Source organism: Ursus americanus, chromosome 4, assembly GCF_024610735.1.
Source record: "Ursus americanus isolate L20-20 chromosome 4, mUrsAme1.1.p, whole genome shotgun sequence".
NCBI classification, from domain to species: Eukaryota; Metazoa; Chordata; class Mammalia; order Carnivora; family Ursidae; genus Ursus; species Ursus americanus.
The window spans coordinates 36,487,526-36,509,780 of record NC_142130.1 but is presented as its reverse complement, the minus strand read 5'-3'; the positions used below and the strand labels follow the sequence as shown (position 1 = coordinate 36,509,780).

The window sequence follows — 22,255 nt, the reverse complement described above, 5'->3', positions numbered from 1 at the left end:
TTTGTTTTGTTATGGAAGTGCAACCTGATAATTTTAATAATTATATAAATACTTCAAATAGCTAATGTCATATACCATTTATTCACATCCATTATTCCAGTTTTATTTCAAACCGTGTAGACCACATTCTCTTAGTTCAAGAGTCCCTATCATTTGTTTTGACGAGGAAGAGCCATGGTGTCCTTATAAATGGTAAACTTGACATTCCAGTATCAATAACAATTGATTGCTTTCTTGTTTTGGAAACCTTGTGCCTTTGGCCATCTTATAAAAGTATTCTAACAAGGGCCACAGTATTTTCTTTTTCTAAGTAATTAGATTTCTTAGATTTAGCTAAATATTCCTAACTTCTGATGCTTTTTATTAAGATAGAATACACAAACACATATTTCTGTAGTGATTTTAGGTACCAAACACTATGAAGTTGGGGAATTGAAGTCACAAACTAAAAAGTCAATAGTATTAACATTTACCATGGTAGAAAATGCAAATTAGAAGATGCTGGAGTAAGCAATTCTATCAACTAGTGCAAAAAGAACAGAGAATGAGGGTATGATTGCAGGTGCAGATGATACTAGTGATGTTAGGGGTGAACATTCACTGACGAGAAGACATTTACAATATACTGATCAATGTAATGTTTTTAAAAAGCTGGTTGTTTAACAATATATATGACGGCTTCATATTTGTATAATGTATGAATCTATATATATATAGATACACACACACACACGCATACATACATATATTGTTTGTATCTTGGATTTCTTCAGACTTCACCTCACCAGTTTGTAGAGAATTAGTGGGATCACATCACTTATAATAACCTAAAACATTGTCTTCTTGTAGCTAAAGATACTCAATTTCTGTGAAATCCTTAAAATTTTTCTGGGAATGCCCATAGGGTGCCCTATTTTTCATCATCAGTATCCTCTAATTTTCTATTCTAGCAGAACACCCCCTTTTTGGATGCTATTCATTGTCTTTGCTCCTCATGACTTGTGATAGAACATTGATTTCTATGTTGACTTCTGCTTCTCCTAAAACAGAAACCTATTAAGTATTATGATAATATTTCTTGACACCTGAAAATTATAGGAAATTTCAGTTTCCATAAATACAACTTTATTGGACCACAACCACACTCATCTTTTACATAATGCCTATGGCTGCATCCACACTACAATGGCAGAGTTGAACAGAAACCATATGGCCCATGATACTCAAAATACTTACTATATTGCTCTTTACATAAAAAATTAGCTGACTTATACCCTAATTCTATTCTTTCTTACCCATTTCCCTGCCACATAAAAAGTTTCAGCCAAAACTTTCCCTGTAAGTATTCTCCAGGTGGTTTATTTATTTTTTTATAATATTTTTTTATTATATTATGTTAGTCACCATACAGTACATCCCTAGTTTTTGATGTAAAGTTCCATGATTCATTACTTGCGTATAACACCCAATGCACCATGCAATACATGCCCTCCTTAATACCCATCCAGGTGGTTTAACACACACACTCGAGCTTCTGAATCCATCTTGCCTTCTCAAGTTTGGATGCACCCAACACTGTGTGTGTGTGTGTGTGTGTGTGTGTGTGTGTGTGTGTGTGTATGAGAGAGAGAGAGAGGGAGAGAATGTATCCATCTATATAAATAGAAAAAGTTTCCAAACATGAGACTGTGGATTTTACGAAGTTCTTTTAGTTTTATGTTTTTTCTGATATCTCTATAATAAATATGTAATGCTTTTATAGTAAGAAGAGAAATTGTATACTGAGGATAAAAGAAACAGGAGCAGGCTCTTAATCAGAATTCTACAGTATCAACTGTGACATAAAGGTTAAAGAAGTTCTGAGACATGCTCACTTACTTCTAACCCTTCAGTAATCTTAAATTTCCTTCAGATTTAAAAAGCAAAGATTTTAAACATTCAGGGTACCCTAAAATATAATTCCTATCTATATTTTCAAATGAATTTTCTACTACTCTTCTATAAAAACACTCCCCTTACGCCAAGTATATATGTATCTTGCTAACCGTATATTTATTCATATCATCCCCTCTTCTGGAAATGCCCTGCTCAAATTTTACTTTCTATTGTAAACCTTTCCTGCTGCCATCAGAGCCCTGTTGTGCCAGTTCCTTTATTTAAATGCCTATAGTGTATAAGCTTCTACGTGGAAGTATGTGAACCAGTTGGTACTTAGCATAAATTCATTTGTATGTTTACTTATTTTTATGTATATGCTCTACCTTTCCAAATGCATTGCAAGAACCTGAAGAGTAGTTCTCAAATTCTTTATACCCTCTACACCTGGCACAAATATGTGCTCGGTAATTAAATGATGATTGTTAGGATAGAGCATGTAGCTGACTCTTTTTGCTCATATGAATAGCTAGAGGATTTTTCAAATTTGACAAGTGAGAGCAGAAATAGCTTCTGTAGTTACTGGGTTCACTGGGATTGTGCAAAACAAATCATAGTTTCTTCTAAACAAAGATCTGAAGTGTCAAGACAAAAGTAAAATCAAGTCCTTAGAAGACCATTAAAAGATCCTATATGTCTCCACCAGTGAGCTCCCTAGGAGTTCAGACAAACCATGAGATTTGAAATCAAATCTCTTTAAAGTCTTCTCTTGATAATCAATATCCTATATTTTGGTAAGGGACTGATTAATGACTTGAAAGGTATATCCTGGAATATGTTTTAAAAAAATAAATTTTATGAAAATTTGCTTTTAATTTATTTAATCATAAAACCTGATTACATTTCTATAGTTCCATTTTATTATAATAGAGACTATTTGGCCTTTTCATGAATTGTTTCCTAATTTTCAGGAAAGCATATCTTCATTTGCTTTCCACTGTATTATTCAGTGTCTCTAAGTTTCTGAAAGTTTCAGGCTCATTGGAAACCAGTTGTATTATACTATAATCAGGAACCACTTTTTTCCCCCCAGTTTTTATCCACAATCAATAAAATAATATATTCAAAAATGAAACAATTTAAAATTATTTCTCACAATTGAGGAGACTGGACAAGGTGCTCTCTGAACTCCAGCTTTTATATTTTATTATATCAATTTTGCTCACAAAGTGATATCACGTTCTGTTTTGAATTTCATACTTTTCATTCCTGGAGAAACACCTCAATTTCAATCTTTTCCTGGGCTCTTTCACTGATCATTTTGTATTGTAGTTTAGGTTCCAAGGAACTCCCTCCCCTAAAACTTTATTCCGTCTGCAAATCTTTCACATCATGGAATAATAAAACTCTATAGCTCAAAAGAAACCTCTGTGTTTGATGGATTATGATTTGTGGAACCAGATGATTTGGAAAGAGCAGCAGGCATAGGGTCAGAAGGTTATATCAAGTTCTACTCTTTCTACTTAACTACTCACTACATCTGAAATCTTTGGCAAGTCACATAACTTCTGAGTTTCTTTTTTCTCATATATAAAGTAAAAAATCATAATTCCTACCTCCCTTAGAGACTTAGGAATCTTTCTTGGTTAATGTTTATAAAAGCATTTCTATAAATAGTAGACCTTAATATTATAATAAAAGACAAAAGCAAGACATAGAGAGGTTAAATAACTTTTCCAGAATCTATGGTATGACTAATACCAAGTCAGCTGCCTCATAGTCTAGTGTTTTTTCTACTTGCAAAAATGACAGAAATTCTGCCAGAGAATAGTAGTATCCTGTTTGAACAAAAAGGAGTTTTGAAAAGTGGGCTTAATGTAGAACATTGTCAGACAAACTTGCTTGCGCATCAATTTCTAGTTATGTAATGGGAGATCCTTTAGAAGGTCTCAAGTCTATCTATAGATATTTTCCTGCTTTCACTGCATGGTTTTTTCAGAGTGTAGGGAATGGTAACAGATGCTGGGAACACAAATAGAAGCATAAAGAAAAATTTAAAGGGGAAGATAAGAATAAGAAAGAACTAGCAAGGAGAGGCAAATAAATATAAAAAATGAATGGAAGAACATCAAAAATGGAGGTGTAAAACAAAGAATAAGAAAAGAAGGAATGCCTCAAGGAACAAAAATGAGCAAAACTTATGGTAAATAATAAGTGGGAAAGTTCATTCATTCAAAAAATATTAATCATCTTCTGTGTCAAATCTTTTTCTAGGCACTAGATATACAGTGATGAGTGAAATAATTATGGTCTCTTTCCTCAATTTATAATAGAAAACATATAAAGAATCCACAGATGTACTGTTACAGTTGAAAAAAAGATAGCATTGCTATCAAGGAGAAAAAGATAAGGGGGGAAAGGTGGACCTATTTTTGAGAGTTATGACAGAAGGACCTATCTGAAGAGGAAACATTTAAGTGAAGCTTTGTGAGATAAGAAGAAAACAGACAATGCTTTGGACTTACACCAGACCCTGATAGAGAAACAGGGCAGATTAACCTCTAGACTCAAACAAACAAACAAACAAACAAAACAGACATAACAAAAGAAACTATGTTTATTTTAAGACACAGATCATCAGGCAATGAAATACAGTAATCTCTGACAAATGGGAAACAAAAGAAATGAACCTTAAAACCATACGGTTACTGCCCTGAGAGTTTCTAGACTGCAGCAAAAGGAGGAGGGGAAACCCAGGAGGAAAACTGTTGACTGCCAGAGTTGATGAGATGGAGATGAGAAACCAGGAAAATGAAAGCAGCTACAGTTTACAAAGAAGATCCCAGAGATCTACAGAGTTTCTTCCTCAACAAAGTACTGATCAACACATACTATGATGAACTAACCAGGGAAAGAGCCATCTGAAGGGATTAAAGAAAACAGTGCCCAGCACTCAAAGGAAATGGTGCCCATTCCCCAAAGCCAGACTAGAAGAAACTTCTAATTCACATCCACTTCTAATTAACATTGTACTGGAGATTCTAGCCAGTGTACTCAGACAAGAAACAAAAGTTATCTAGATTGGAAAAGAAGTTAAATCATCTTTTTTCATAGGTGACATTATCATCTACAAAGAAAATTTAAAGAAATCTACAGAAATCAACTAGAATAAGTGAGTTTAACAAAGTTCAGGATATATGATCAATGTATGAAAATCAAGTTTATTTCTATGTAACCACAACAACCTGAAATTGAAATTTGAAAATATCTTTTATAGTGGTATTAAAAATATGAAATACTTAGCCATAATAAGACAGCAGATATGAAAGACCTATACACTGAAAACCAGAAAACATTGCTGAGAGAAGTTAAATACCCCCCAAAAATGAAGAATTACACCATGTTCATGTTTCAGAAGACTCAATAGTAAGATGTCAATTCTCTCCAAATTGATCTGTAATATACAATTCCAATAAAAATCGAGGAGACTTTTTTTAAAAAGATTTTATCCATTTATTTGACAGAGAGGGAGAGAGCACAAGCAGGGGGAGCAGCAGGCAGAGGGAGAAGCAGGCTCCCCGCTGAGCAAGGAACCCGATGCAGAAGTCAATCCCAGGATCCTGGGATCATGACCAGAGCGGAAGGCAGACGTCCAAACAAATGAGCCACCCAGGTGCCTGAGGAGACTTTAAATAGAAACTGACAAAATGATTCTAAAGTCCATACAGAAATGCAAAAGATTTAGAGCCAAAGCAGCTTTTGAAAAAGAACAATGTTGGAAGACCAATACTACCTGGTTTCAAGACTTAAAAAAAAAAAAAATTAGTGTTATTGAATGGTTTAATGTTGGTCCAAACACAAATAGATCAATGAAACTTAATAGAGACTTCAGAAATACATCCACACATATACGAACAGCTGATTTTTGACAAAGTTGCAAAGGCAATTAAGTAGAGAAAGGATAGTCTTTCCTACAAATGGTATTCAAACAGTTGGATATCCTTGTGTAAAAAAATTAACTTTGATCCATACTTTATGAATTTTTTTGGTTAACTTATAAATAGATCATGAGCCTTAATATAAAACCGAAAATTATAAATTTAGAAAAAATGAGATTTTTGTGACACTGGGTTACACAAAAGTTTTTTTAAATAACATACCAATAACATGCTTCATACAAGAACATATGACTACATTGGACTACTTTAAAAGTAAAAATTTCTACTCTTCAAATGACACTGTTATGAGAATGAAAAGCTAAGCCACAGACTAGGAGAAAATACTGGCAAAGCATATATCCTATAAGGGATTTGTATCTAGAATATATATTTAAAGTTCTAAAAACTCAATAATAAAGCAAACAACCTAATCAAAATATGGGCAAAAAATTTGAATAAGTAGTTCACAAAAGAAGATATACTGATAATAAATAAGCATATGAACAGTGAAGGAAAAAACAAAACTAAAAGGCAACCTTCAGAATGGGAGAAGATATTTGCAAATGACATCTCTCTGGTAAAGGGTTAGTATCCAAAATCTATAAAGAACTTATAAAATTCAACACCCCAAAAAACAAATAATCTAGTTAAAAAATGGGCAGAAAACACGAATAGACATTTTTCCAAAGAAGACACCCAGATGGTTAACAGACACATGAAAAGATACTCAACATCACTCATCATCAGGGAAATACAAGTCAAAACTAAACTCTAAAGATATATCACCTCACACCTATTAGAATAGCTAAAATTAATAACACAGGAAACAACAGGTATTGGCGAGGATATAGAGAAAGGGGAAGCCTCTTACACTGCTTGTGGGAATACAAACTGATGCAGCCACGTGGAAAACAGTATGGAGGTTCCTCAAAAAGTTAAAAATAGAACTACCCTATGATCTAGCAATTGCATTACTAGGGATTTGACCAAAGATACAAAAATACTGATTCAAAGGGATACATGCACCCCAATGTTTATAGCATCAACAATAGCCAAATTATGGAAAGAGCCCAAATGTCCATCAACTGATGAATCAATAAAGAAGGTGTGGTATATATACATAATGGAATATTATTCAGCCATCAAAAAGAATGAAATCTTGCCATTTGCAATGATGTGGGTGGAGCTAGAGTGTATTATGCTAAGAGGGAAAGAAGTCAGAGAAAAACAAATGCCATATGATTTCACTCATATGTGGAATTTAAGAAACAAAACAGATGAACATAGAGGATTAAAAAAATAGAGAGGCAAACCATAAAACAGACTCTCAACTATAAAGAACAAATGGAGAGTTACTGGAGGAAGGGTTTGGGAGGGAGCATGGGTTAAATGGGTGATCGGTCAAGGAGGGCACTTGTGATGAGCGCTGAGTGTTTAAGTGATGAATCACTAAATTCTGCATCTGAAACTAATATTATACAGTATGTTAACTAACTGGAATTTAAATAAAAACTTGAGAAACAAAGGGGAATATTGGGGAAATCAAATCTAGCTAAATATCAAAAATGAATAGAGAATATTCCAGAAATGTAATGATGGTCCTTTGTTATAATTCAATCAACAAATTAAAGAAGTAAACAATAAAAGTAAGCATATGAAAAGATATTCAACATTCATCATTAGGAAAATCAAATTAAAACTACAATGAGATATCATTATACATATGTTAGAGTGGCTAAAATTTTAAAAGATTGATCATACCAAGTATTGGCAAGAACGTAGAAGAAACAGAACTCTCCCACATTGGTAAGAATGTACAATGGAAGACCAGTTGGCAGGTTCTTAACGATTTAAACATATATGATGTCATCATTTTATATTTAGTTATTTACCCCAGGAAAGCTTGTATCAATACGAAGACATTCATAGCAACCAAACACTGAAACATTTGCAGTAGTCAAAAATAATTAAAATCTCCACATTAGGTAAGTGGTTAAACAAATTCTGTTATATCCATTCAGCTGTTCACTAAGCAATAAAAAGGAATGCACTGGTTTTTTTTCTTTTTAAATGTTTTAAGTTTTTATTTAAATTTTAGTTAGCGTATAGTGTAATATTAGTTTCAGGAGTAGAATTTAGTGATCAACATTTACATAACACCCAGCGCTCGTCACAAGTGCCCTCCTTAATAATGCCCATCACCCAATTACCCCCCCACACACATCCCTTCCAGCAATCCTCAGTATATTCTTTATAGTCTCTTATGGTATGCCTCCCTCTTTTTTTTTTTTTTTTCCTACGAGTGCACTATTGAGAAGTATTGCATCATGGATGAATTCAAAATAATTACACTGAGTAAAAGAAACGAGGCAAAAAAGGGTGCATATTGTATGATTCCATTTATATAAAATTCTAGGAAATGAAAACTAATGTAGAGTGACAGAAAGTAGATCAGTGGTTGTCTGGGGATGGGAATGGGCGCATATGGGAAGGGCTGGAAAGAAGGTTACAAAAGGACACAAATTCTTCGTCATGAGGGATATATTTTTTATCTTGATCATGGAGATGGTTTCAGGGGTGTATACATACGTTGAAATTTATCAAATCATATACTTCATAAATATGTAAATTAAACCTCAATAAAGCTTTTTTCAAAAAAGAATTAGCTACATAATCAGCAGTGAGAAGTGTATTCCAGGCAGAATGAACAGCCTGTGAAAAGGTTCTAAGGTGGTAAAGAACCTAACTATCTTCTAGAAATAGAAGGGGGGAGGCTAGGAGTGCAGTGGAAAACTATTGAGAAGGAAAATGAGTTAAGATTTTGACATCTATATGAGCAGGGACAACATTATACATGTTTCTGAGTCAATTATAAGAAATTCCATTTTATTTCAAGCAGGGGACTGATATGCTTTATGTCTTAAAAATATCATCCACACTGCTGCATGAAGAAATATTGTGGGGCCAAAAGGAAAAAGAAAAAAACTAGCATACCAGTTAGGAGGCCAGTGTTATAATCCAGGCAAGAAAAGAAGGTGGCTTTAACTAGGGTTTTAGCAATGTTATTGTAGAGAAAAGGATAGTTTCCTTTCTTTTTGAAATCAGTTTTACTGTGTAAATTTTTTTTTTTTACCTCAAACCTTTGTGCTGGAAAGCAACTACATTGAACTGTAGTAGATAAAATATAAGGTTTCATCTTTTAAACAAAATGAACAAAGAAAAAAAAAGAGGAGCTATTACTTAGTAATATATATGAGTTTTCTAGAGTTTAGTTAGCAATCTCAGTGTGAGTCAAACAAAACAAGCTAATAAAACTTAACAGCAGTGGTTCTCAACCAAGAATGATTTTATCCCTGACAGGAAATTTGTCAATGTCTGGAGATACTTATGGCCTTCATAATTAGGGGAGGGGTACTCTACTGTCATCTAGTAAGTAGAATGCCAGTAAACATCCTATAATATACTATCCCACAACAAAAAATTATCTCACCAAAATATCAATCAAATTGGAAAATATTCAGACCAGAGCATTTATATGGTAAATCATAATTTGGTAAGAAAATCCCCCAAAGTGTACACCAGTTATATGTATGGAGACACTTGTGTACTGGGTATTAGTCTCCTAAAAATACTGATATTTTATTTAACATTCACAAGTTGGTACTTCAACTATCTTAATTATATTATATAGTAAGATACATTATAGATATATAGTTGACCCTTAAACCGTGTGAGGTTAGAGGTAGGTATCTGTGCCGTCAAAAATCTGTGTTTAACTTTTGACTCCCCAGAAACTTAACTACTAATAGCCTACTACTGACCAAAAGTCTTTCCAACCATATTTTTCACGTCATATGTCTTATATACTGTATTCTTACAATAAGGTCCACTAAAGAAAATGTTATTCAGCAAATGAGGAAGAGAAAATACATTTAAAGCATTATACTATATTTATTGAAAAAAATTCATGTAAAAGTGGACCCATACAGTTTAAACTCTTGTTACACAAGGGTCAACTGTATACCCTTAGAAATTTTAAATAAAAATTTATATAATTCACTATAACCAAAGGGGTTTTGTCTTCTGATATTCAGTTATTTACCATAAAATTTCTGTATCTGTTCTCAACCAGGATTTATTATATATTTTCTAATGATTCACTGTACGAATCTTCCAAGTTTAGTCACTTTGCTTTACTCTATTTATATATCAAACGTAACTTTCTCCACCTTATCTTTGGGAGGTCTCTTTGGGAAATCTCACTATAATCTTGGGAAAAGCAGAATTATTTGGCATGTACTCTGAGCACTTCATTGGATACCCACTATTATCAGTAATGGATTAATCAATTTCACTAGTTTCCATTCTTTTGGTCTTTCATATCTTCCATCCAGTTTTCAAAGTATTTCCAAGATATAAAATAAAAGTGAGTGAGGGGTTTCCCATTTCCAGATAGGATGTTAAAAGACATGAAAGTTCATTCCCATGGTAATAACAATGATGACAACAATAATAAAACTCTGTGATAAATATAATGATAAAATTAAAAGCATACTTTTCTATGGGGATATTGAAAAGTGGTGGATTCAAAGAAGGCTTGATTGAGTGAATTCGAGTGAAAAGAGCCACTCATAGATGAGCAGAAAGCTGTAGCTGCTTCTATACCTGGGACAAGTGACTGGGCACAGATGCAGAAGAAAGTGGGCCTTCTGTAGATGGATGGACTGCAAAGTATAGAAAAAGCCAGAATTCTACATTTAGCAAAAATATTTTAAAATAAAGGTAAATAAATTTGTCATCAGCAGACCTGTACTACAAGATATGGTAAAGGAGGTTTTTAAGCTAAAGGAAATACCAGATGGAGATTTGGATATATAGTAAGAATGAAAAGCATTGGAAAGAATAAATATGTGGGTAAATATAAAAGATAATTTTGTCTTTTCTTAAAATTCCTGAGTTCATTTAATTTTTAAATTAAAAACTAACTGTATTATGGGGTTTATAACATGTAGAAGGAAAATATATGACAATAGTAACAAAGGATGGGAAAGACATAATGTTTTAATGTTGTAAGTTTCTTTCATCATAAGAGAAAGAGTGTAATATAATTAAAAGTATATTGTAATGAATTATAGATGCATATTATAATCCCTAGAAGAACTACTAAAAAAAAAAAAAAAACAGAGGTGTAGTTAAGTAGCCAAAGAGAAGATAAAATAGAATGCTAAAAAATATTGATTTTCTCAAAGGACAGAAAAGAGAAACAGTGGAAAAAAGAACAGAAGGGTAAACTGGAAAAAAAAAAAGATTGACATAAACCTAACTCTATCAATGATTATATTATATTAATGGAGCAAACCCCCCCATAAAGGGTAGAATTGTGAGACAAGATGGAAAACAAAAGAAAAAAAAAGACCCAACTATATGTTTTTATAAGAGCTGCACTTTAACTATAAAAACATACAAAAATTGAAAGTAAAAGAAGGGAACAATAATTTTATCAAAATACTAACCTCAAGAAAGCTGATGTGGCTATATTATGACATAAAGTAGACTTCAAGGCAAGGAGATAGAGGCAGTTCTAAATTATAAAAGAATCACTTTATCAGAAAGGTATAAAACTCCTATACAGGTACAGACCTAATAAGACATATTCAAAGCATAGAAAGCAAAAAAGGAAATGAAGAAAGAAATAGACAAATCTACAATCATAGCTGGGGATTCATAATTTCTCCTCAGTAACTGATTGAACAAATAGACAAAAACTGTTAAGTGTATAAAACTCTTAAGCAACTCTCTTAACCAAATTGACCTAACTGAAGTCAGTAGACGCCTACATCATACAAAGGAAAATATGCATTTTTTTTCAAGTAGACATGTAATATTCACATGTATAATGGATTTTAAAGGACTGAAATCAGGCAGAGTATATTCTCTGATCATAAAAAAATTAAGTTAGAAATTATTAACAGAAATATGTCTTAAAGTCCCCAAATATTTGGAAACTAAGACTCTCGTGGCTTAAAAAACAAATCACAGGGAAATTTTTAAAGATTTTTTAAAATATTTTATTTATTTATTTGAGAGAGACAGAGTGAGTGAGAGAGAGGGCCAAGCAGGGAGACTGATGCAGGGCTCAATCCCAGGATCCCGGGATCTTGATGAGCCGAAGGCAGATGCTTAACCTCCTGAGCCACCCAGGCACCCCAATTTTTAAATATCTTTGAACTGAAAGTATAAACACAAAATACCAAAATTTGTGAGATGTTGCTTAAATAGTATTTAAGAGAAAATTTAGAACATAAGTGCTTCTATTAGAAAATAAATGATATCAAATCAATAATCTGAACTTTGGTAAGACACTAAAAAAGAATAGTGTGACAAAGTAAACAGAAGGAAGGAAATAAAGACAGAAGTGAATGAAATAGAGGGCAAATTACAGAGTAGATCAACAAAACCACAAGATAGTTCTTCAAAAAAATTACTAAGATCTGTAAAACCCTAGTAAGACTGATCAAGAAGAAAAAAAGTAAATAACCAATATGATAAATGAAAAAAGAGCATTACTATGGATTTTCTACTATTATTAAAAATAATAAAGACTATGAACTATATGCCTGTAAATTGACAGAACAGATGAAATTAAGAGATTTCTTGAAAGAAAAAATTATAAAAACTGACACCAAACACATTGGAAAATATAAACAGCCGCCTATCTTTTTAAAAAAATTGCATTCAAAATTAAATACCCACAGGCCACCTGAGTGGCTCAGTCGGTTAAGCATCTGCCTTCGGGGCCCTGGGATCGAGCCCTATGTCAGGCTCCTTTGCTCAACGGGGAACCTGCTTCTCCCTCTCCTCTTTTCTTGTGTTCTATCTCTGTCTCTCTCAAATAAATAAATAAAATCTTTTTTAAAAAATTGCCCACAACAAAGAAAACTGCAGACTTCAAATAACTTCACTGATTAATTCTATCAAACATTTAAGGAGGAAATAATACTAATCTTATGCAAACAACTTCAGGGAACTGAAAAAAGAAAAAAAGGAAATCTTCCCAACTGCTTATCTGAGGTCAGCACAATGCTAAAAACTAAAACTTGACAAACTTAAGAAAAATTAAGGCCAGTCTCACTTATGAACATAGATGCAAAAAATCATGAATAAAATATTAGCAAATAGAAGACAAATATATGTAAGAAACATAAAATATCATTGCCAAGGTAGATTTATCCCAGGAATATAAGTTTAATATTTGAAAACCAATCAATGCAGAACACTTGATTAACATAATAAAGGAGAAAATTACATGATCAACTCAATATATGCAAAAAAAATTTGTCATCAATTGACACTTCTTTATAATAATCACCAGAAAACGAGGAATAGAATATTTCCTCAAATGAATAAGGCCCATCAATGAAAAGCCTACGAATAACATCATGCTTAATTTTGGAATATTGTATGCTTTTCCACTAAAATTGGTAACAAGGCAATGATGTCCACTCTCATCCCCTTTGTTCAACATTGTATTTGATGACCTAGTAAGGGAAAAAGCAAGATAAAAATAATATACCTAAGGTTTAGAAAGAAAATATTAAAACTAACTTTATTCGCCAATGATATTATAGTGTATTGAGGAAACCCAAAGGAATCTACAAAAAAAAAGCTACAAAAACAGTATGTGAACTTAGCAACATTGAAAGGTATACAGTATATAAGTCAGTTCTCTTTCTATATAATAAATGAAACAATTAAGAAATGTACTTATTTTTAAAATACCAGGTACAGGATAGACTTCCAAATGGCATCCTGAGGAGGGTCATGGACAAATTCTCCAGAGAAAAAGTGTAACTGGTGAAAACTATTTTTTAACAAAACAATCACTTAAAACCTCTGGAAATTGTCCTAAGAGGATATAGAAAAGAAACATTTACACAAGAAAATCTACTGACACTTGGTAAAAAGTGACTCTTTGACACTAAGCCACAACTTGCTCCGTACCTCTCCTGCCTTCAGGTTGCCAGCATTTCTCATCCCCTTCAACTCCAAGTTGAAAAGGACAAATTCTTAATGAGTGTGACCAAGAGATCAAAGACCCTCCCCTCCCCTCCCAATGCCCCACTCACAGGACAAAATGATTACCCTAAGCATAGCAAGCCAAAATGCTGAGGCCCTGACTTCTCCCTCTCAGCTTGCTCATAGTATAAATGTTTCATGCAGAAAAGTAAAGCTGGGAAGGCCAGAGGTTATCACACCTGCCCAGAGTCCAGACTAGCGGCTCTGAAGTTTTGCCCAGAGGAAGAAGCAGTCTATAAGACAGGGAACTCTGAAGCTCTCCCCAAAGGAACTAGCTTTATTGAAACACAATTTGAGGAAGTTCAATCCTAAGGATGCCCTCAAAACCAATGAAGTATTTGGTGGAAATCAAATAAGAGGCTGGTAACTCCCCTTAATTAAGAGCAACCAGCTAGACCATAGGTGAGCTGTTCACCAGAGAGAACCAAGAAGACACAACTAAGACCCCTCCTGGGATTTGAACAAACCTCAAAGACTGGCTTCAGATATGACTTCTGCCTAAATTGGATTAGAATATTGAATAATATATATCCCGGGGCATTGTCAAAAACAATAAAACAATCACCTGGCTGTGACTTTGATACCTGATAGCTGGATTTGATATCAACAGAGAGATCAGGGAAAGAGACTAAGAGACCCCTGCTAAAACTACTGCCATCCCAGGGTGACCGTATGCACACTGAAGTTTACACCCTCTGATAAGCAATATCAAAGTCTTCACAATGTAAGGGGAAAAAACTTCACTAAAATTGTCTAGCCCAGTCATTAAACAAGCAAACAACAATAAAAACCAGAGAGGGGAGAGTAATCAGTAATCAATATCCAGAATTGCTGTACTATGTTACCTAAAATGTCTAGTTATCAACAAAGTATTATGCAAAGACATGCAATAAAATAGGAAAGTGTGACCTATTCCCAGAAAAAAAGAAGGCAACAGAAATTGCCTCTGAGAGGGCCCAGATGTTGGATTTAACAAAGACATCATAGCAGCCATGAAAAATTTTTAAAGAGCCAAAAGACACCACACTTAAAGAAGGGAAACTATGATGATAATGTCTCATCAAATAAAGAATATCAACAAAGAGATTGAAGTTAGAAAAAGAAGCAAACAGAACTATTTTATACCATATGCAAGAACTAATTCAAAATGTATTAAAGATTGGAACATAAGACACAAACCCATAAAAATACTAGAACAAATGTAGGCAGTACATTCCTTGACTGGGTGTTGGCAATAATTTTTTGGATTTGACACCAAAAGCAAAGGCAACAAAAGCAAAAATAAGTAGGACAATATGAAACTAAAAAGCTTCTGAAGAGCAAAGGAAACTAACAAAATGAAAAGGCAATCCATGAAATGGAAGAAAATATTTAAAAATCATATATCTGATAAGGGGTTAATATTCAAAATATATAAAGAACTTACACAACTCAATAGCAAGATAAGAAAAGAAAATTCCAATTAAAAAATGAGCAGAGGATCTGAACAGACATTTTTCAAAAGAAGACATGCAGATAGCCTGCAGTTACATGAAAAGGTGCTTAGCATCAGAGAAATGCAAATTGGAACCACAAGATATCACCTGACACTTGTTAGAATGCCTATCACTAAAAAGACAAGAAATAACAAATGTTGACAAGGATGTAGAGAAAAGGAAACCCTTGTGCACTGATGGTAGGAATGTAAATTGGTAGAGCCACTTTGAAAAACAGTATGGAGATTCCTCAAAAATTAAAATTAGAACTACCATATGATCTAGCAATTTCACTTCTGGGTGTCTATGCAAATAAATAAAAAACTAACTCAAAAAAGACATATGCCACCCCCATGTTCACTGCAGCATTATTTACAATAACCAAGGTATGGAAACAACCTAAGGGTCCATCAATGGAGGAATGAGTAAAGAAAATACAACTGAGTTATACACACACACACACACACACACACACACACACACTGGATTATTATTCAGCCATAAAAAAGAAGGAGGTCTTGCCATTTGTAACAACATGGATGTACCTTGAGAGCATCATGTTAAGTGAAATAAGACAAAGACAAATACTATATGATATCACTTACACGTGGAATCCAAGAAAGAACAAAGAACAACAAAAATGAGCACATAAACACAAAGAACAGATTAATGGTTTCCACAGGCAGAGAGTGGAAGGTGGGTGAAATGAGTGAATGGGGTCAAGGGAAAACAAGAACCAAGTACAATAAGTGAAAAGAAAAATTCACTACAGGGATTCAACAGTCAATCTAAACTGGTAGAAAACAGAATCAGCAAACTTAAAGGTAGGCTGATAGAGACTGCATTCTGAAGAAGAGAAAAAAAATTTAGGGTAGCATAAGTGCACCAACATGTCCATAATAAGAGTAGTCGTAGGAGAGAAAAGAGAGAAGCAGAAAAATATTCAAAAAGATAATGGCAGAAAACTTTGAAAATTTGATGAAAACCATTAATGTATAAGTCCAAAAGCTCAGTGAACTCCAAATAGGATAAATGCAAAGAAATCCATACGCAGACACATCATAGTAAAAATGCTGAAAGGCAATGAGAAAATCTTGAAAGAACTGAGAGAAAAACTTATCATATACGCAAGAACTCCAGTAGGATTAACAGTTCATCAGAAACAATGGAGGCTGGAAGCAGTAGGACAACATATTCAAAGTGCTCAAAGGAAAACACTAAACCCAAGAATCTTATATCCAGCAAAATGATCTTTCAAAAATGTAGATGAAATAAAGTCATTCCCAGATAAACAAAAAACTAGAGAATTTTGTTGCTATAGCATAGCCACTTTACAAGAAATACTAAAGAAAGTTTTCTCAGGCTGAAAGAAAGTAAACACCAGATGATAATTTGAATTCACACAAAGGAAAAAAACATTATTAAGGTAATTATGTAATTATAAAATAGTATAAATGCACATTTTTTATCTCTTAACTGATTTAAAAAGACATTTATAAAACATGTATAAAATTGTATTGTTGTGTCTATAACATATAGAAATGTAATATATGTTCCATAACAGCACAAAGGATTTAGGTGGGAGCAAAGCTGTATTTGAATAAGCAGATGAAACCAGGTGGATTGATCACAACAAATGAAGAGAGCTAAAAATTGTAAATAAGAAAGTTAATATACAAACTTTATAAATATATATTTTTGCTCTCTTCCTTCTCTCAGTTTTACAAAAAACAAAGTTATACAAAGTAATTATAATATGTTGTTGCATTTCTAACATATATGGATGTAATATGTATGCCAATATAATAGCACATAAAGGGAAAAGAAGAAACAGTTATAAAAGAGTAACATTTTTATATCCCCCTGGAATTAAGTTAATATATATCTGAAATAGATTCTGATGAACTAAGATGTATATGTTGTCTTAGAGCACTTACAAAGAACTCCAAAAATTTGAAGACAGAATTATTAAAGAAATGAATTAGTTGCATCAGAAGATATTTACTTAATGCCAAACAAAGCAGTAAAGGAAGAGTGGAGGAACAAAAAAGATATGAGACACACAGAAAGCCTAAAGTAAAATGACAGATGTAATCCAACTGTATCAATAATAACATTAAATATGGATAGATTTAACAATCCAATCAGAAGATGAAGATTGTTGGACTAGAAAAATCAAGATTTAACTCTATGCTGTCTGAAGGCATAAAGATACAAATAGGTTGAAAGTAAAAGGATAGAAAAAGATCCAAACAGCAAACATGAGAAAGCTGTAGTTAATATCAGACAAAACAGATTTTAAAGAAAAAAAAAGTTACTAAAAATAGAGACATCTAAAATGAAAAAATGGTAGACCCATCAAGAAGATTTAACAATTTTAAATATCTATGCATCTAACAACAGAACTAAGATGTTCATAAAGCGATACTTGACAGAATCAAAGGGAGACAGACAACTAGAAATTTCAATACTTCACTTTTAATAATGATACAAGAACTAGTTAGAGGTGGAAGCACTCCACGGCCTCCACAGCGGAGCGGGCAGAGCCGGGCTGCAACAGGCTGAGCCCGTTCACCGCGTGTAGGCCACAGGAATGCAGCGCTGTCACTGGGCTGCCCCGCCCCACCGAGGGGCTCGCTTGCCACTGCAGGGCCCGCCACCGCTCACCACAGACCCCTCCTGGCGACCCGCAAGTTACTGAAACTTTGCAGCTAAAATTGAGATTCCTCGAAAATTAAAATTAGAACTACCATATGATCTAGCAATTTCACTTCAGTTTCCAGTGGTCTTGTCTACTCCACCTACCCATTCCCTGTTCTGAAATCTAGAGAAGACTGCTCCACGAGACTCCCCCATAAATTGCTGCAATGTCTGTACCTAATTTATCATGATTCTACATCCCTGGAGGACATGTTTCTACATTTGAGTATAGTGTGGTACCTGGCTGAGTGTATTATCTTCAAATACTTATTCCATAGTTTTGAAGTTTTCCTTTCTTAGAACAACCTTGTTTGAGATAAGGGGGGAATAAAAAAGATGGCGGAGGAGAAGGGGGCCTTTTTTCAGCTGCTTCCCTGAATCCAGCTGGATATTTACCAGATCATACTGAACACCCACAAAATCAGCCTGAAACGTAGGCAGATACATCTGGATCTCTATAAACGAACATCTCTGGCACTGAGCATTGAGGTACGAAGTGGGGAGCTATGAATCTGTGGACAGATATCAGAAGATAAACGGAAGGAGGAGGGAGCCGCTGCACTTGGGCACTGGGAAGCGGTAGCCACCGGCACTGGGGAGCGGGCCGGACTGCGGATGGGCACCCGCCAGAGAGCAGACTGAGACCGTGAGCCTGGGAACGTGCGTGCGACCAGACTGAAAACCGGAGCTCCAGAGCGCTCACTGGAACTGGACTTAAACCAGGAGCTTGGGAGCGCGCGGGCGACCAGACTGAAAACCGGAACTCTGCGAACCACACTGAAACAGGGAACTCGGGAGCGTGCATGGGAACCAGGGGCGGCTGGCGGTGTTAGAAGCACAAAGGACAGAGACGTGCTGGCCCTGGGAGCGAGGACTGGGAGAGTGGCTGTGGGGCACACAACCTGGGACGCTGCGGGGTATTAGCAGCACCGACAGAAACAGAGTTTAAAAGTGGCCAGGAGAGCTCAGTGGAGAGCAGACTGTGATCTTTCTGTTCTGAGACAGAGGCTAGGATACAACCACTGCTGCTCTGACTCTCAGAAGAGTCACAGAAAACCAACAGGGAAAGCTGCCAGAGAACAAAAGCCTGGAAATACCAGTTTGCATTGTGCCCATCCCCACCCTCTCTCACAGAGGATGGGGCAAGTCTACCTAAACAGGGTTGCCTGAATATCAGCACGGCAGGCCCCTCCCCCAGAAGTCAGGCTGAAAAATCAAGAAGCCCACATCCCTAATGTCCCTATAAAACAAGTGCACATTGCCTGGGTCCTGGTCAATAATTTGGACCTGGCAAGCCAGAAAAACCTGAAAAGACATATTCAGAGCACTAAGTGAGAAGAACATGCAGCCAAGGATCCTTTATCCAGCAAGGCTGTCATTCAGAAGAGAGAGACAAGGACCTTCCAAGACCGGCAGAAACTGAAAGAATATGTGACCACAAAGCCAGCCCTATAAGAAATATTAAGGGGGGTACTATAAAAGTAAAAAGACCCAAGAGTGATACAGAACAGAAATTTACAGAAACAATCTATCGAAACAAGGACGTCACAGGCAACATGACATCATTAAAATCATCTCTCTCAATAATCACTCTCAATGTGAATGGCCTAAATGTTCCCATAAAATGCCACAGGGTTGCAGATTGGATAAAAAGACATGACCCATCCATATGCTTTCTACAAGAGACTCATTTTGAACCTTAAGATACATCCAGACTGAAAGTGAAGGGATGGAGAACCATTTTTTCATGCCAATAGACCTCAAAAGAAAGCTGGGGTAGCAATTCTCATATCAGACAGATTAGATTTTAAACTAAAGACTGTAGTAAGAGATACAGAAGGACACTGTATTATTCTTAAAGGATGTATCCAACAACAGGATCTAACAATTATAAATATCTATGCCCCCAACAGGGGAGCAGCTAGATACACAAGCCAACTCTTAACCAGAATAAAGAGACATATAGACAATAATACGTTAATAGTAGGAGACCTCAACATTCCACTCTCAGCAATGGACAGATCACCTAAGCAGAAAATCAATAAAGAAACAAGAGCTTTGAATGACATACTGGACCAGATGGACCTCATGAATATATATAGAACACTACACCCCAGAACAATAGAATACTCATTCTTTTCGAATGCACTTGGAACTTTTTCCAGAATAGACCATATACTGGATCACAAAAGAGGTCTCAACCAATACCAAAAAACTGAGATTATTCCCTGCATATTCTCAGACCATGGTGCTTTGAAACTGGAACTCAATCACAAGGAAAAATTTGGAAGAAATTCAAACACATGGAAACTAAGAACCATCTTGCTTAAGAATGATTGGGTAAACCAGGGAATTAAAGAAAAACTTAAGCAATTTATGGAAACCAATGAGAACGAAAACACATCGGTCCAAAACCTATGGGACACTGCAATGGCGGTCCTAAGGGGGAAATACATAGCCATCCAAGCCTCACTCAAAAGAAGAGAAAAATCTAAAATGCAGTTTTCATATTATCACCTTAAGAAGCTGGAGCTGGAAGAGAAGAACAGGCCTAACTCACACACGAGAAGGCAGTTGATCAAGATTAGAGCGTAGATCAAAGAATTAGAAACCAGGAGCACAGTAGAGCAGATCAACAGAACTAGAAGCTGGTTCTTTGAAAGAATAAATAAGATTGATAAGCCACTGGCCAGACTTATTCAAAAGAATAGAGAAAGGACCCAAATTAATAAAATTATGAATGAAAGGGGAGAGATCACGATCAACACCAAGGAAATAGAAACAATCATTAGAAACTATTATCAACAACTATATGCCAATAAAGTAAACAACCTGGAAGAAATGGATGCCTTCCTGGAAATCTATAAACTAAGAAGTCTGAAACAGGAAGAAAATGATTATCTAAACAGACTGATTAATTGTGAAGAGATTAAAGCAGTAATCAAAAAGCTTCCCAAAAACAAGAGTCCAGGGTCTGATGGATTCCCCGCGGAATTCTACCGAATATTCAAAGAGGAAATAATACCTATTCTCCTGAAGCGGTTTCAAAAAATAGAAACAGAAGGAAAACTACCAAACTCATTCTGTGAGGCCAGTATTACCTTGATCCCCAAACCATGCAAAGACCTCATCAAAAGGAGAATTACAGACCGATACCCCTGATGAGTATGGATGCCAAAATTCTCAACAAGATCCTAGCTAATAGGATCTAACAGTATATTAAAAAGAATTACCCATTATGACCAAGTGGGATTCATCCCTAGGATGCAGGGGTGGTTCAACATTTGCAAATCGATCAGTGTGATAGATCACATCAACAAGAGAAGAGTCAAGAACCATATGATCTTTTCAATTGATGCAGAAAAAGCATTTGACAAAATACAGCATCCTTTCCTGATTAAAACCTTTCAGAGTGTAGGGATAGAGGGTACACTCCTCAATTTCATAAAAACCATCTATGAAAAGCCTACAGCAAATAACAGTCTCAATGGGGAGCAGCTGAAAGCCTTTCCCTTGAGGAACACAACAAGGATGCCCACTCTCCCCATTATTATTCAACATAGTATTAGAAGTCCTTGCAACAGCAATCAGACAACAAAAAGTAATAAAAGGTATTCAAATCGGCAAAGAAGAAGTCAAACGGTCTCTATTCGCAGATGATATGATACTCTATATGGAAAACCCAAAAGACTCCACCCCCAAATTACTAGAACTTATAGAACAAATCAGTAACATGGCAGGATACAAAATCAATGCTCAGAAATCAGTTGCATTTCTATACACGAACAATGAGATTGAAGAAAGAGAAATTAGAGAATTGATTCCTTTTACAATAGCACCAAAAATCATACGATATCTTGGAATTAACCAGAGAGGTAAAGGATCTATATTCTAGAAACTACAGAACACTGACGAAAGACATTGAAGAAGACATAAAAAAGATGGAAAAACATTCCATGCTCATGCATCAGAAGACTAAACATAGTTAAAACGTCTATGCTACCCAGAACAATGTATACTTTCAGTGCCATCCCAATCAAAATACCAATGACATTTTTCAAAGAGCTGGAACACACAGCCCTTAAATTTGTGTGGAACCAGAAAAGACCCCAAATCGCCAAGGAAATGTTGAAAAGGAAAAACAAAGCCGGGGGCATCACGTTGCCTGATTTCAAGCAATACTACAAAGTG

General features: G+C 35.0%; 1 protein-coding gene across 1 annotated transcript in view; it reads left to right on the top strand.

Moving 5' to 3' along the window:
• The window catches only part of STXBP5L (syntaxin binding protein 5L), a 429,230-nt gene that overhangs the window by 339,288 nt on the left and 67,687 nt on the right, over window positions 1-22,255 (top strand). The gene's annotated exons all lie outside the window — the stretch shown is intronic.